General features: G+C 42.6%; 1 long non-coding RNA gene across 1 annotated transcript; it reads left to right on the top strand.

Moving 5' to 3' along the window:
- The first annotated feature begins 453 nt into the window (after positions 1 to 453).
- LOC147235647 (uncharacterized) lies at positions 454 to 16,309 on the top strand. The gene is made up of 3 exons (XR_015104198.1): positions 454 to 469; positions 16,063 to 16,159; positions 16,273 to 16,309. It is a non-coding gene; the product is annotated as an uncharacterized LOC147235647 (long non-coding RNA).
- Positions 16,310 to 17,883: the final 1,574 nt, after the last annotated feature.

Here is a 17,883-nt window from a genome sequence, read left to right as displayed (position 1 = left end):
GGAAAAAGGGGGAAAATTAGAAAAATATAGGACTCATAACTATTTCATTACAAAAAATATGAGCTTTATTTAGGTTAGGACACAAAATGATCACAAGGGGCAGGAAAAATAATCCTCCCTGTCATTATTGAAGCATGTCAACCTATTGGCCTTGGGCTTTATGACACACAAGGACAGGTTAAAGCAAACAAGAAGTAATCACGTAAATGTCTTTAATAATGAAAAAGGTTAGGGGCCAACTGCAACAAAACTTCTTGTTCTGTGCAAAGTTTTTTGATCATTACACAATTTCATCGCAGAGAAGCCTCGAAGGATTGACGATGCGTTCCTCATGATATCACTTGGACCTCTGTCAATAGATCTCAGTGACCGCAAGAAAGAAGACGAGAACTGTGTCTGTCCACAGATAGTAATTCGACTGCAAATGCTTCAAATCTCTGGAGACATGAAGGAGAAAATGGAAAATAAAGTAAGTCCAAAGTTAATTTGAACGTCGCATTCCTGCCCACTGGCGTGAACTCCCACCGGGACATTTTAATAATAACACATAATGGCAGGACGTTGGGGGGGCAGTGTTGTCAGCTGCTTGCTGTGAGTAAAAGCAGCTGGATGTGACTCGGACTACATTCCAGGGCTGGAAATCATACCGCTGAGTGTCCGTCGTGCTTTGAATACCAGATACAAAATCGCACAACCTCAAAGAGTGACATTTCATCGCAGGATGTGTCCTTGCTTGGACAAAGGCCTTAAAGGATCTGTGGTTGTTTCAATCAGCCACATTGATAATGCAACAAATTATACCTCTGGAAAGTCAGAATAGGTTTAGAAATATGTACCTCTGGCTACCATCGCCAAAATACGTATATAAGTTTACAGTGGGGCAAAAAAAGGATTTAGTCAGCCATCAATTGTGCAAGTTCTCCCACTTAAAACGTTGAGAGAGGCTTGTAATTTTCATCATAGGTACCCTTCAACTATGACGGACAGAATGAGAAAAAATTCAGAAAATCACATTGTCTGATTTTTAAAGAATTTATTTGCAAATTGGGGTGGAAAAGAAGTATTTGGTTAATAACAGAAGTTCATCTCAATTTTTTTGTTATATACACTTTGTCGGCGATGTCAGAGGTGAAACATTTTCTGTACGTCTTTACAAGGTTTTCACACACTGTTGGTGGTATTTTGGCCCATTCCTCCATGCGAAACTCCTCTAGAGCATTGATGTTTTGGGGCTGCTGCTGGGCAACAGGGATTTTCAATTCCCTCCAAAGATTTTCTATGGGGTTGAGGACCTTGGAATGCTTCTTACGAAGTCACTCCTTCCTTGCCCGGATGGTGTGTTTGGGATCATTGTCATACTGAAAGACCATGCCACATTTAATCTTCAGTGCCCTTGCTGATGGAAGGAGGTTTTCACTCAAACTCTCATGATACATGGCCCCATTCATACTTTCCTTTACACGGAACAGTCCCCAAAGCATGATGTTTCCACCCCCATGCTCCACAGTTGGTGCACTGTTATTTGGATTCAACACAGCATTCTTTCTCCTCCAAACGTGACAAGTTGAATTTTTCCCAAAAAGTTCTATTTTGGTTCGGACCATAGGACATTCTCCCTATCCTCTTTTGAATCATCCAAATGCTCTCTAGCAAACTTCAGACTGTTTGTGATTGTAGACAGGTGTCTTTGTACTGATAAGCAATCTAAACAGGTGGCATTAATACAGGTAACATGTGGAGGACTAAGGAGCCTGTTAAAAAAGAAGTTATAGGTCAGTGAGAGCCGGAAATCTTGCTTGTTTGTAGGTGACCAAATGTTTTTTTTCCACTATAATTTGCAAATAAATTCTTTAAAATTCAGACAATGCAATTTTCTGGATTTTTTTTTCTCATTCTGTCTCTCATAGTTGAATTGTGCCTATGATGAAAATGACAGGTCTCTCTCGTATTTTTAAATGGGAGAACTTGGGCATATTTTCATACTTTCCTTTACACGGAACAGTCCCCAAAGCATGATGTTTCCATCCCCATGCTTCACAGTAGGTATGCTGTTATTTGGATGCAGCTCAGCATTCTTTCTCCTCCAAACACGACAAGTTGAGGTTTTCCCAAAAAGTTCTATTTTTGTTTCATCTGACCACAGGACATTCTCCCAATCCTCCTCTGGAACATCCAAATGCTCTCTCGCAAACTTCAGACGGGCCTGGACATGTACTGGCATAAGCACGGGGACACATCTGACACTGCTGGATTTGAGTCCTTGGCGGCGTAGTGTGTTGCTGATGGATGTTTTTGCTAGACTTTGATAGATAGTCTTTGTTATTTTGGTTTCAGCTCTCTGCAGGTCATTCACTAGGTCCCCCTGTGTGGTTCTGGGATTTTTGCTCACCGTTCTTGTGATCATTTTGACCTCACGGGGTGAGATCTTGCGTGGAGCCGCAGATTGAGGGAAATTATCAGCGGTCTTGAATGTCTTCCATTTTCTAATAATTGCTCCAACTGCTGCTTACCTATTGCAGATTCAGTCTTCCAAGCCTGGTGCAGGTCTACAATATTGTTTCCGGTGTCCTTTGACAGTTCTTTGGCCTTGGTCATGGTGGAGTTTGGAGTGTGAATGTTTGAGGTTGTGAACATGTGTCTTTTATACTAATAATCAATTCAAACAGGTGCCATAATTACAGGTAACATGTGGAAGACGAAGGAGCCTGTTACAGGTCTGTCAGAGGCAGAAATCTTGCTTGTTTGTAGGTGACCAAATACTTATGTTCCACCCTCATTTGCAAGTAAATTCTCTAAAAATCAATGTGATTTTTTGGATTTTTTTTCTCTCTGTCTCTCATAGTTGAAGTGTAGCAATGATGAAAAGGACAGGCCTCTTCCATCTTTTTATGTGGGAGAACTTGCCCAAATTGGTGGCTGACTGGTGGTGATCTAGCTTCATGACCCAGGAGTGGTGTGGAAGGAGCACTCTGAGGCTGCCACTTATAGATCATTATAATTTTTGATATTAAATATTTACTTCACAAATGCTTTGGGTGAGCAAATAATAGCATTGGTCAACATTGGTGTGTAATACAGTCATGGCCAAAGGTTCTGAGTGACACAACTATAGAAACATCTAGCAAACACTTTAAAACCATGAAGGAACAGCCTTTGTGAAAGAGTCATTCTCAAAACTTTTGGCCATGACTGTACACTCCTTTTCCCTTTCTTTTACTGAATTGCAAAAAAAGAAAAAAAAATATGATTAAGTACCTTTAATTTGTTTAGTCAAACAATATAATTTGAAATAGAGTCCATGAAACAACTGTTACTTTGATATTTAATGAGTTTGACTGTGTGACCAAGAAACTGCTTCACACATTAATTGAATAGGAGGTTTTGCCATGGATACGGTACGTTAGTCTGCTGCAAATTGATTTCTGTATTTTTCCCCATATGCTTAACCAGTAGGAGAAATTATACTTGTATTCATTTTAAGGCCCATATTCATCAGATTATATTAAAAAAAATGAAGCATCTGCGTTTTCAGTTTTCAGTTGCACTTACTTGTGTAGTAATTTTGGTATAATAAAGTACTTTGCGTGAAAAATATGAATCTCCTCATATAATGATGAATTAAATGTATATAATACGCATGTATGCACAAACACACAGCAGGATCTAGAGGCCTTCTGGGAACGGTACAAACCATATTCAGTCCATCCTCAGTGTGTGATAAAGCTGCTGTTTAGATGAGTGTGATGCAATGAGAAGAGACAGCGTGGAGATTGGTTTGCCGGGCGCTGCCACATTGATGGATGCAGAAGAAACCTGGAGGGCCACACACACAAGCATTTGGCGTGGAGTGCATCGCATCTATATTTAACCATAATAAAACAGAATGAGGTGATACATTTCAATTCACAGGGAAGTATAACCACATCACAACCTCATCTTGTCCTTTGTTTGTAGGAAGGTTTTGGCAGCGGTGCATTTAATGTGATGAAATTTGCTTCTCTGCCCTCTGGTGTTATTGTCATTAGCCGAAGTGATACATCATATATTAAAAAAAACAAAGCAGTTTTTTATTTTCGAGGTTATATTAAAAAAATCTAATCAAGGTAAATCAAAGATATGACTTTTTGTTTGCTCTGGCAAGCAGTTGACATGACAATGTGACATCTTTAAGCGATTGATTGGTGGGCTAATCGCCTGGGCTGTTTGGTTTGAAGTTTAATTCTTTTGTAGTTAATTCCGCTTATCCTGCAGTCAGGGTTATGAACCCATTTTTTTGGACTGTGGGATGAGACCAGAGGAAATTGACTTGAGGACAATATGGAAACTCCGAACAGAAAGGCACCCCCATTTGAAATTCAGACTGGGGACCTTCTTGCTGAGACTTTCTTGCCGTGCTGCTGGTTTGGTTCTGCCAAAAAGTCCTAGAAAGAAATGTACATTCCTCAAATAACACCTCCCCTTGAAGGTGCCCAGGAGGCATCCTGACCAGATGCCCAAGCCACCTCATCTGACACCTCTCTCTGCGGAGGAGCAGCGACTCTACTCTGAGCTCCTCCTGAGTGGCCGAACTTCTCACCCTATTTCTGGGGGAGAGTCCAGCCACCCTGTGGAGTAAACTCATTTAGGCTGCTTGTATCTGTGATCTTGTTACTTTGGTCACTACCCACAGCTCGTGACTACTGGTGAGGGTGGAAATGTAGATCGACCGGTAAATTGAAAGCTTTGCCTTCTGGCTCAGCTCCTTCTTCACCACAACAGGCCGGTAGAGAGTTTGCATCACTGCAAGTGCTGCACCGATCAACCCGTCGATCTCCCGCTCTATCCTTCCCTCTATCGTGAACAAGACCCTGATATACTTCTCCCCTATTTGGGGAAGGACCTCTTCCCCGACCCGGTGTGGGCCCCCCCCTCTGTTTTCAGTTGAGCACCATTGTCTCAGATTTGGAGGTTCTGATCCTCATCCTAGCTGCTTCACATTTGGACGCGAACCGCTGGAGATCATGGACTGATGAAGCCAACAGAACCACATCATTTGCAAAAAACAGGGACTCGATCCTGCTGCCACAAAACCGTATCCCCTCATTGCCCTGGCTGAGGCTAGAAATTCTGTCCATAAAAATTATGAATAGAATCGGTGACAAAGGGCAGCCCTGGTAGAGTCTAACTCTCGCAGAAAAGAATTGGAAACAGAAAAACAATCGTAAATGCGGACTAAGCTTCAACACTGGTCATACAGGGTACAGCCAGTGTAACGGGGTTGGATAACTCATATTCCGGGTGCACCCCCCACAGGATTGCCCACGGGACATGGTTGAATGTCTTCTCCAGATCCACAAAACACATGTTGGGTAAACTCCCATGCCCCATCAATGACCTTTCTGAGGGTATAGAGCTTGTCTACTGCTCCCCAACCAGGATGAAACCACACCGCTCCACCCGGATTAACAACCTGACGGACCCTCCTCTCCAGCCCTGCTGATTCCCGATGTCCTGATGCTGCAGACTGTATCCAGTCAGAATCTCTCAGCTTCGTGCACCAGCTTGGGCTCCTTCACTGCCAGAGAGGTAACATTCTATGTCCCAAGAGCCAGCTTCTGCAGCCGATGGTCGCACCTCCAAGATCCCCTGCTCCAGCCACCACTTATGCTACACCAGACCCCCTTAGCCCAGAGGAAGAGGGACCAAGTCATCCTTTTGGGCCGAGCCCCATGGCTGCAGGCCCGGGCCATCAGGTGCTCGCCATTGAGCCCTGCCCCTGGGCCTGGTTCCAGGGTGGGGCCCTGGTGACCCGCGTCCAGGCAGGGGAAAACTGGGCCCAATTCCTTTATTCATTGTGAGGGTTCTTCTGAGCCGCACTTTGTCTGGTCCCTCACCTGGGGCCTGTTTGCCTTGGGTGACCCTACCAGGGGCATATAGCCCCTGACAGCATAGCTCATAGGATCACTAAGATTAGCACAACCACCCGCCACGATAAGGTGGTGACAGTTCAAGGCGCGGTCTGTGTAATTATGGCATATAGAATTAAACATAATTATTCAAACACATTTCATAGTCCACCTTTAACATGGGAAAAGTAGAATTTATTGAAACGCAGCATTTAAAATATATATATCACATGAAAGGGAAGGGCAGTATGTCTGCAACAATCTCCACTAATTTGTATTTTAACCTGGGGTTTCAGTGTCAAAGTGAGCCGATGGTTTCACCTCACATGAAACAGATGACAAACATTTTGTGACAGTAAACGCTGAAGAGAATTCAAACACCGAAACTGAGCAGCTTCCAGGGAATCCATTAAACTATAAAGGTTCTCCTCGCAGAACCGGTTATAAATTACACTCCTGCTTCTCTGTCCCTTCATCTGTCAAAGTCTAAATCACGTCTTGAAAATTTCAACCCGCCAGCCCCATCTTGCTCCATTCATTTTGATTTGTGCTACAATAAAACTCCCTGCGACATGGTACGTCTGAGATGTTACTGGTGGATTTATATCTATTCAAATACATGATGCTTCTGTAGTTTTTTGATACAATGTACGGTATATGATTTTACAAACAGCAAACTAAATCAAATGGTTAATCTAAATCAATCTTCTGTGACTGTTCAAGCCCAATTGAGACTGCAGTTACATCTGGCTCACTCCTGCATCGGTGACTCAGGCGGAAGAAAAAATAAAGAATACAGAACAAATTGGCCGAGAGTGAGGTGAGAAAATAATTACAAATAAAATCTTATTCAATTTCCCTTTGCTAATAAGGGGTGAGAAAAGAATGGCGGGAGCGTTAGTAAAACGTGTGTCGTTTGTAAATGACGCACTCACACACACACACACACACACACACACACACACACACACACACACACACACACACACACACACACGCACACACATGCACGTGCTGGCTTTTAGTTCAGAGAATGTGTGATTTAATGATGTCTTTTGAGCTAATATGCAATTCCCTAAAACTGCCTGACATGTTTGTTGTTCAGCGTCATCATGTGTAATTACAGCCTACCCCTGTCAAAATGCTAATGTGAAGCTTTCACATCAGTGTGAAACAGGCCTGGAGTAAGCACATATGTGAATGCATTTTTGTCAGCACAGGAGTGTGAGATAATGAGCCAGAAAAACCTTGGTAGACACTTTCGGCGATCCGCCTGCTGACAGAGATGACATGGCCATGCAGCCCATCGGATATCATGGATGGTTTGTGTGTTTATTTGTGTTGTTCAAACACCAGGGTCACGACTGACGCATCTGCTGCTCCATCCCCCCCAAAAATGACCATCTTGTTGCCCTATTTCTGTTCGCGAGCCACAAGGGCATCATCTCAGTCATGTAGACATTTTGACTTCGAAGGTTGAGGTTCAGATAGCTTTGAGGGGGTGAGATAGAATGACAAACATGCGTCCGGCATTATGTCCTCCTTGGCTTTTGGCGTTTCTTGAAATCTGATCAGATCAAATATTTCTCTGTGGAAATTTACCATAAGATTACAATTAAATTTATCACAAGCTGACTGTCCAATAGCATTGTATGCAATGGAAATCTTAATAGGACTTGTAACTTACCCTTCGAAAAAACCTCTGTGCTTTAGTCATAATTCAGTCCAATGTGTTATTTATATGGACTTTGACCTGGCTGCAGCTGAACTGCTGCAGCCGAGCCAAGATTCCATGCATCTTTTGGAGCAGCATGATGTTGCACTTTTCCAGTGTATTTCACTTAATGAACCCTGGAAGGGGGAGGAGCCTGGATTTGTAGGTGCAAAGGGAGAGTAAGAAAAAAGGCAAGAGAGAGAGAGCAACTGATTTGTTCTATTTTTAAGCCTACTTTTCTAGTCTTTTATGAACACACACATTACATTTGCAGTGTTTTTGCATCACCTGTGCTTAACTTTTTTTCCAAAGCGTGCTCTGATGGAGTGCTTCACACTTTCTGGTAATAACTCTTCAGATTTCATGATAAATAACAAGTGCTTGAGGCTGCAAGGTCGGGTACACAGTACACTACAATGTTCAGAGGTGAAACTCCGCAAAGAGAGTTCCACTGACTTACCCTTAGCATTTTCTGTTTTTCTTCCTTTCTTTTGTTTTTTTTTTTTTTTTTTTTTTTTTTGTTTTATTCCATTTGAGCGGAAATGTTCCCCGGGCTTGTCTGAGCACTAATGTTAAAACAATTACGAAAGTACTTTGGGAGAAAATAGGACCTCTATCTGGTCCTGCATGTATCATAATCCTGTCTCATGAAACAGTGCTGGATGCTTTGTGTGCCTTTTCTCACAGCAATGCACATTAGTAGTACTATTTTAAGGTATTTACTGATGGTGGTGGACAGATAGATTGTTGAATAGATAAATAAATAATAAACAAATAATAACAGAATGATTTGGAAATGTTTTATTTCTTTGTTTATTTTCGTTTTTCTTATTTTTATTTGTTTTGTTAGAGGTGATGTTTTAATTAAAAAAATATATGATTTTTACCATGGTATTAGCAGTGGCAAGATGGGTCAAGGCCAAAGAAAACTAAGTTAGTAATTATTTAGTGTTCCTTTATGAAGGTACCTGGAAAACAACATACAGTCAATCCTAAACCATCTGCAGCCTTTAACAGGTGTATGGTCCTTTGACAGTCCTGATGAAATTATCATACACATTTCATTTGTTATAACATTCTGATTGCACCCTCTAACCTTGGACAGAGCCGAGCTCAATGTAGGCGGCCCTCTGTCTCGAACGAGCAACAGAAGGCAAAAGTGTGATGGAGACAGAAGTGGGTATGAGGGTTGGGAGTGACAGGCACAAATGAGTTCTAACGGTTATATGGTAAAAGTTGACATAATATGATATTCATGTTAATATTCATTGAATAAATAACAATGGTACGCTCCTGGCAAGATGGCTTATTTCAAGCCGTCTTGCCAGGAGCCAGCTATTATGTGTTCCTGCTGCATTATGTGCTCTCCTGCACCTCAAAGTCCCAGGTCGTGGTTAAACCACTTAATCTTCAGCCTCCTGGATTCAGTTTCGAAATGAGTCAGAGGGGTCTTCTTCAGAGGGGTTGGGATGGGAATTGGACCAGCAGATATCTGCAAGTGCTGCACCAGGCTGCTGTGGAAGTGAGTGAAGTTGTGTTTGTCAGTCCGTTCATGTGCCACTTCTAATGGACCAGAAGAAAGTCAGGCATCCGAGCCTTTTTTCTCCACAGGGATCTTAAATCAAATTAATTAAAACTGTACTTCAAGTTGTCATCAGTATATTTTCATGCGCTCTTAATTCTCATATAGTGTCCTTTTTACCTCTACAGTATAAGACCACTATCATATTTAATGACTTCAGAGGCGTGTCAGGCCTCGAGAACCATAATTAATTCAGTCACGATATGATGCTAGTGTTATCTCAACTGTTGCAGCCAATATTAATTTAAGATGAATAGTCGAAAATCCAGTTTCTTTAAAACAGCCTCAGAGTGGCACAATATAGCCTCAGGGCTGCACTAGCCAGTGTCTCCCTGAGCCAGCCTCGGGGGAGGCCCGGGCTTGTGCTCTGTCAGCCTTTCCATCACTACTGCAAACAAGAAGGAGCTCAGCGCTGATCCCAGATGGAGTCGCACCTCCACCTTGAACTTCTCTGTTTCCCCTTCAGCACACTGCACCACTGTCTCAGAGCTAGCATACATGTCCTGCACCATTCTAACATATTTGTCTGCCACTCCAGACTTCCTCATACTTCTTCTCTTGGCACCCTGTCATATGCTTTTTCTAGGCCTCCAAATGCGCAATGTAGCTTCATCTGACTTTCTCTGTATTTCTCTATTAGCATTCTCAAAACAAATACTGCATCTGTAGTACTCTTTCTAGACATAATGCCATACTGCTAGTTTCTAGTTTCTAGTAGTTTCTAGAGTCTAGTTTCCACAACTCTTTCCCATAATTTCATTGCATGGCTCATTAACTTTATCCCTCTGTAGTTGCTGCAGTTCTGCACACCCCCCTTAATCTTGAAAATGTGTACCATCACACTTCGTCTCCATTCCTCAGGCATCTTCTCACAGATCTCAGCTACTTTGTGGTCTCCAATATTTACCTCTTCTACCCTTCCCTCTCTTTCATTTTCCTCATTCATCAGCTCTTCAAAGAACTCTTTTCATCGTACCACCACTCTTATAGCATCTGTCAATACATTTCCCTCTCGATCCTTTATCACCTGAGCCTGCTGTACATCCTTTCCATCTCTATCGCTCTGTTTTGCCAACTTGTATAAATCCTTCTCCCTCCTTACTGTCCAACCGAGCAGACAAGTCATCGCCCTTTGTTTTGCCTTTGCTACCTCTATCCAACCTTATGCTGAATCTCCCTGTACTCTCATCTGTTCATTTCAGTCCCCTCAGTTTTTGCTGACTGCTTTATTTTTATATACTCCTGTTCGTCCTCATTCCACCACCCAGTCAACTGCTCTACTTTCCTTCCAGACGACATACCAACTACTTTCTTACCTGTCTCCCCGATCACATTTGCTGTTGTTGTCCAATCATCTGGAAGCTCTCCCTGACCACCCAGAGTCTTTCTCAACTCCTCCATGAAAACCATATAACACTAATTTCTTTTCAGCTTCCATCACTTTGTTCTCTGCTCTGCCTTTGTCCTCTTGATCTTCCCTGTCACCAGAGTCATCTTACAAACCACCATCCTATGCTGTCTGGCTACACTCTTACCTTCCACTACTTTGCAGTCACTGATCTCCTTCAGGTTACTATGTCTATAAAAGATGTAGACTACCTGCATTCTCCTACCTCCGCCCTTCAAGCATTCACAGCCATTTCCATCCTTTTTGCAAAGTCTACCACCATCTGCCCGTCTATGTTCCTATCCTGTATACCGAACCTGCCCATCACTTTTTCATAACCTCTATTGCCTGCACAAACATGTCCATTGACATCTGCACTAAGTCCCACTCTCTCATTTTTGGGTACCGTATATTATTCTGTATCACTTCATCTAACTCATTCCACAACTTCTCTTTTTCCTCAAACTCATATCCCACCTGCGGGGCATAGCCACCAACAACATTGAGCATCACACCTCTGATTTCCAGTTTCAGACTCAGAAGTCTATCTGACACTCTTTTCACCTCCAGAGCATTCTGAGCAAACTCCTCCTCCTAGATAACTCCTACTCCATTTCTCTTCTCAGTACCATGCTAGTACAACTTAAAGCCTACGCTTCCAGCCTTACTACCTTTCCACCTGGTCTCCTGGACATACACTATACTGCATTTGTACATACTGCATTTGTATCTGGTCTGCTATATTGTTTGTTAAATCAGTTAATGTGGAATGTTGAAATAAGTTTCAGATTAGACTATTCTCACAAAGAATAGTTAAATGTTTGCAACTGGATGGTTTTTGTTTTTAATGTTGATCAGGAGGACACCTGTACCCTTTATCATAGATCCCTATTTCCTACCTTTAGTTTTTTTGGTGCTTTTGCATTAAAATGATGAACCGTTCCTGTTGCCATCTGTGTTGTGTTTATGTGTGAGTGTGATACTGACTCACAGGCATTCATAATACAGCACAGTTTGTTGGTGTTTAATTTAACAACAAAGATATTATAAGCTTTTAGAAGACTTCAGTTCAGTGAAGCATATGCCTGCATTACACCTGACACCCTGGAGAAAAAAAGTCTACACCATCCATCCCACTCCCAGATCATCACTGGATGATTCACACTTGCATTTCCAGCAACACATGCAACCCACACACCCCTGAAAAATATACCTGAAATTCCATCAGGATCGTCATATGAGCATGAAAATAGTTTAAGATGGATGATCTCATAAATGGGGCAGAATTATAAACATTAACATCAGACCGCTTAGGGTGATTATTCCTGAAGTAAATGGAAATATTATGATCATACTGAAGTAAAAAAAGTCCTAGTTTGAGATCACTGAGGAAAAACAACAATAACAAATATGTAAATACATCATTGCCTGAGAGTGAGTCACCCAGCGTTCTGGACATGCAGGATGATGCATCTAACGTGCAGCATCAATGACCTTTTGGAAGATTAAAATGGTTGCCTTTAATTACAGCATCAGCCCCAGGGCCCGTCAGTTACATGTTTTTAAATACCAAAACAAGGGGAAAGGATGTAATGTTGTCAAGGCTCAACCCGTGGTGCCATGTTTCCATTTGAAAGTTTGACCTTTTGCCAGTGCGATCCTATTAGGCTTCACTAATGATGTGGTGCACATCTGATGTTCACCAGAATGACATGTAATGAAACCTTCCTCCTTCTCCTCATATTCCATAAGATACATGCTTGTAACTGCGTGGAACAAGGAATCAGTGAACCCTAACAATCTGCACAATCATCAACAGGGGGTATGCAAAATACAAGCACTGCCATTTGTTTGTTAGCCGAAGAAAAAAGGAAATTGATTGAACAACGCCAGCTGAGTGTTTGCGCACAAATCAAGAACCGTCAACACAGGGGGGGCATTCAGGGCCGCAGCAGAAGCAGGGGTTTTCTGTGATGAAAGAAATCAAAGCATATTTGTCCCTCACAGCAAGAATTGACTGCAGAGTGGTGAGCCAAATAATATTGAAATGGGGAGAGACCACTACTTCAATATACTGCTCTTTGGTTGCTGTACATATTCATTGTACTTTATTCATCCCTGGCAGGGAATTCTTTGTGCGCATTTAACCCATCACGAGCAGTTGGCAGCAAGGTAGCGGCATCAGTATCAAACAATACTTCGACATGCTGAGAGGAGCATCGAAATCAAACCCGCAATGTTCAGTTACAAAGACGACCACAATAACCCATGCAGCCATACTGCACCTTGTATGTCATAATAACAATAGGTGACAAACAGGCTGGCACAGTGGTATTCAAATGTTTAACTGTTGTCAGTTTGGACAGAGAGAAAACATGGCATCAGTGGAAACTGATATTTTGAAGATATATAAATAACTGATCCAACTTCATAGCTGTGCATAGTGTAATTTGAATTTATATATTTTTGGATTTATTTTGATCGTGTTATTCCCTCTGGCAGCATAGCAGAAGTTCATGGCCTGATTATCCACCACCAGGTAAGTATGCTGTTGCAAAAATGACAAGATATTTAAAGATTTAAAAGAAGTGTTTCCAACAGAGTTGCAGTAAGGACAAAATTAAAAAACTGATAATTCTTGTATTACGAATGAACAAAATTTGAAAATGAAAAAATACATATCTAAAAGCCAGATCAGAAAAGCTGTTCCAGAAATTACCCAAAAATCTGCACTTTTTTCCCCCAAATTTGTTTACAAATTTTAATGGAAAAATGTGATTAATGAATGCATTTAAAAGAAATATACTGATGAAAGTAGAGAAACCAAAGTGAACATAATATCTACAGTCTTAGCAGAAACTGTCCAGAAATGAACAGAAAATGTCTCAAAAAGAAGAACCATAATCAGTGCATAAACTGTCAGTTGAATTTAATGTATTTATTTATTCATTTGGAAAGCAGCGGGAAACGCAGCCTCAGAGGGGCAGGGGCCAGAGTCTCCCTGATGCGGTTGCGAGTCCAGATAAATATTAAGGGTTGAGCGAGGAAGGGCATCTGCGATAAACCCAAACATGCGAATCAAACGCAAAAATCTCATTCAGGATCGGATATTTTCTCCACCCATTCCAACCTTTCCGCTCTTCATCCTCTTCAATGCCTTCCTCACTTCTCTTTTACTTATCTCTGCTAATTTGTGGTCTACAGTAGCCACCTCTTCTACCTTTGCCTCTCTTTAATATTCCACATTCATCAGCTCTTTAAAATACTCCTTCCATCTTCCCATCACTCTTCTAGCATCTGTCAATACATTTCCCCTCTCAATCATAAATCATCCGGAACTGTTGAACATCCTTTCCATCTTTAGCTCTCTGTTTCGCCAACCTGTATAAATCACATATAAATATCACTCCGCCTGTATAAAACACTCCGCCCAGACATAGTGTTGATGTCAACTTCCAGCAGGCAGATTGTGCTTCCCAGTTCCCTGGGAGGACAGAATGGAGGAAGCCTAGGAGAGAAAGATAATAGAGCTTGTGGCTTAGACTGGAGGAACAGTTGTAATGCCCGCTCTGAGGTGGGCTATTGAGGTGGGCTGCGGGGGCTTCGCAAATGGATCCCTACACCGTGTCCTTGGGCTCCTAGGACTTTGCGGACTGCAAAGGCGAAGAGCCACCAAGAACATCTTGGAAGCAGCTGAGAAGGCTTCATGGTGGATATGGTTGAGGAGGAGTTAGGCGAGGTGTGGTGCGTGATGTGAAAAGTACACCCAACTTTGTATTTTTTGACTAACAACCCCCCAGGCTGATAGATGAGGTTAGACAGGAATCTCCATGGACCATGATGTTTGCAGATGACATTGAGATGGGAACAACTTTATTTATCCCGTAGGAAATTGTTGTGATCTGCAGTGAGAGCAGAGAACAGGTTGAGGAAAATCTAGAGAGGTGGATTAATGCACTGGAAAGGAGAGGAATGAAAGTTAGTCGCAGCAAGACAGAGTATATGTGTGTGAATGAGAGGAACTCAGGTGGAACGATGAGGCTCCTCAGGAAGTTGGAGGATTTCAGGTACTTGGGGTCAACAGTCCAGAGCAGCAGAGAGTGTGGAAAGAGGTGAAGAGACAGGTTCAAGCAGGTTGGAATGGTTGTAGAAAAGTGTCAGGGGTACTATCTGATAGAAGACTATCGGCCAGAACGCAGGGAAAGGTGTGCAAGACAGTGGTGAGAACAGTGATGCTGTATGGACTAGAAAACAGTTACAATGACCAAAAGACAGGTGGCAGAGCTGGAGGTCGCAGAGATGAAGATGCTAAGGTTCTCTTTGGGAGTGAACAGGATGGATAGGATTAGGAATGAGTCTATCAGAGGAACAGCACATGTTAGATGTTTTGGAGAGAAGGTCAGAGAAGCCAGACTGAGATGGTTCGGTCATGTACAGAGGAGGAATAGTGAATATATTGGTAGACGGAAGCTGGAATTGGAGCTGCCAGGCAGGAGGTCTTGAGGAAGATCAAACAGAAGATTTATGGACGTAGTGAGAGAAGATATGAAGGTAGTTGGTGTGAGAGTGGGGGATACAGAGAATAGGGTTAGATGGAGAAAGTTGATCCACTGTGCTGGCCCCTGAAGGAAAAACCAAAAGGAGAGGATGAAGAAGATTTTTGAATTGCAATTTCATCCCATTTTCCTTCTCCATCTGCTCGTAACAGTTTGTTTTGGTGAATGCCTACATCAGCAGGTGATGCAGTCTCGACAAACAGAAACCAACCTTTTGAGAAAAAAAAAACAAAAAACAGGTATCGACTTCCCTCCAGTTCCTTCCACAGCACATTAACTCAAACTGTTACACATCATTTACGTCAATTAACAGTTGACAGTATCATGCAAATAAGTTTTCAGTCAAGTGCAGTCAAAACCACAGTATTTGATTCACAGCTGTCACATTAAATTATTCATTCATTACCAATACCGCTTATCCTGCACTCACGATGGCAAGAGTGCTGGAGAAGACTGAGGGTCCCTGTCGGAATCAAACCTGAGACATTCTTGTTGTGAGGCTGAAGCGCAAACCACTGCACACAGGATTTGCCCAACATGACAGATTGATTTGGAAGGAAAAGAGAAAAAAAAAACATTGACTTTCTCTTGATGTTTCTTCTATGCTGTTGCCATCAACAGGATGAATGATTATCTTACGTATTTCTGCAACACTTGATTGCTGGTTTTATAAAATTTTAATGCATGATATGAAAAAAAACTTGAGAGCCTTCAAAAGAAGGTATTCAATTTCTTGATTCACAAATTAACATAAACTCATTCACAACTCTATTATGAGCAGTTTGGTAATTGTTCGGTTTTATTTGTGCAAAATAATGAATGCAAAAGTTTTGTTCACTTCAGTTCTTAAGAATGTTTTTTGTCTTTTTATTTGAGTTCCTAAACAATTTTCGCTGATGTTCAACTGATGTTTAGATATTTTTTTTCAAACTCTGCAGTTTCACCTCTCATCTCGGATGAACTCGGCCGTCTCCATTCTCCCCTCCGTCTTGCTCTTTCTCATTACAAGAGTGTGATGAACTGAGCGATTAAAGGGTAATGGATTTTACAGCTGTGTGAATTAGCCTGAATAATTAGAGTTCATTCCGTCCCAGTCGGTGTCTTCGGTGTCTCTCTCAACAATTAGCCTCTCTCCTCCCGTGGACCAGAAAGAAGGGTTGCACGTGTCAAGTTGCGGTCAGGCCCTGGAGGGGAGAGCATCACTCCGTGCTGTCAGGAATCGAGTGACCTCGCCAGGCATGGAGTCACTCGGCTGGATTTATTAATCATGGGGGTCGCCTGGGGACACTTGACCCCAGGAGCTTTTGAGGGAGCTCTCCTTGTAATATTTCAACCTAGACAAGACTGAGCTGCTCTTTCTCCCGGGGAAATGTTGTCCACATAGTGACCTGGCAATCACCATCAACTTTACAGTGGTGAGACCAACCACAACTGCGAGAAACCTGGGTGTGGTCCTAGACAACCAACCGTCATTTTCAGCGAATGTTGCAGCAGTCGCACGTTCCTGCAGATTTCAACTCTACAACATCAGGAAGATTCGCAGATTCCTCACGGAGGATACGGCGCAGATACTCATCCAGGTCTCGTCTGGACTATTGCAACTCCCTCCTTGCCGGTGCCCCAGCAGTGACCATCAGGCCTCTGGAGCTTATTCAGAAAGCGGCAGCCCACCTGGTGTTCAACCTTCCCAAATTCTCCCACACAACTACGGTCAAGCCACATGTCCCTACCCGTCCCCTATGATCTGCCGCCTCTTGGCGACTGTCCACCCCATCACTAAGAGCCCCTGACTGCCGATCGAACTGGTCTCGGCTCTTCTCGGTCTTAGCTCCTCAGTGGTGGAACGAACTCCCGAAAAAGGTCAGAACAGCGGGGCCACAGCCCATTTGCTTTGAGCTGAAAACTTACCTCTTCACCAAGCACTGCCCCACTAATCGCACTTAGCCCCCCCCGGAAAAAAAAAAAAAATGTATATGTATATGTGTCTGAAATGGCTATTTGGAAGAGTGGTCACTTCTGACTTCCGACTACTGGTACTTCGGATCTTTGGTGACTGAATTGCACTTTTTGTAAGTTGCTTTGGATAAAAGTGTCTGCCAAAAGACTGTAACGTAATGTAATGTAATATTTTCCTGAACATAGCACTTTCACTTCAGCAGCCCTTGCGATGTTTGACAGCGTCCCTTACCCAGTCGTCAGAAGCAACCTTTGGTTTATAATCATTACTATAACACCGTTCCATCCCTGCATAAACACACATAGTGTCAACATAAACAAGAAGCAGCAGATTCCTCTCCATAAAAGGATTCAAACTGCTTAGGTCACTTTCCTTTCCCAGTTAGGCTCCGGTCAAATCAGGAGGGTATTTACTGATCCATTTAGAATGATCAAAATGAGTCCAATTTGATTCCACAAAGATGCACAATAATGAGATCTGAATGACTTCCTGGACTCGTTTAAGTGCTTGGTTGTCGATCATCATTAGAGGTTTGGTTGTGGCCTGCAACCAGGACGTCAGGTCAGGTCAGGTCAGGTCAGGTCAGGTCAGGTCAGGTCAGGTCAGGTCAGGTCAGGTCAGGTCAGGTCACGTCACGTCACGTCACGTCACGTCACGTCACGTCACGTCACGTCACGTCACGTCACGTCACGTCACGTCACGTCACTGTGGATCCTATCCCATTGCATCCATCTGTAATATTCAGCTCTTAGTTCTGAATGGAGGTCTGTTTTGCAACCGAGCTTGGAATAGTGCACATGTT

The sequence above is a fragment of the Fistularia commersonii genome, chromosome 3, assembly GCF_037954325.1.
Source record: "Fistularia commersonii isolate RoL2024-O1a breed Wild chromosome 3, RoL_Fcom_v1.0, whole genome shotgun sequence".
NCBI lineage: Eukaryota > Metazoa > Chordata > Actinopteri > Syngnathiformes > Fistulariidae > Fistularia > Fistularia commersonii.
Note: the sequence above shows the minus strand (reverse complement) of the source record. Positions and strands in the feature narration are given on the sequence as shown.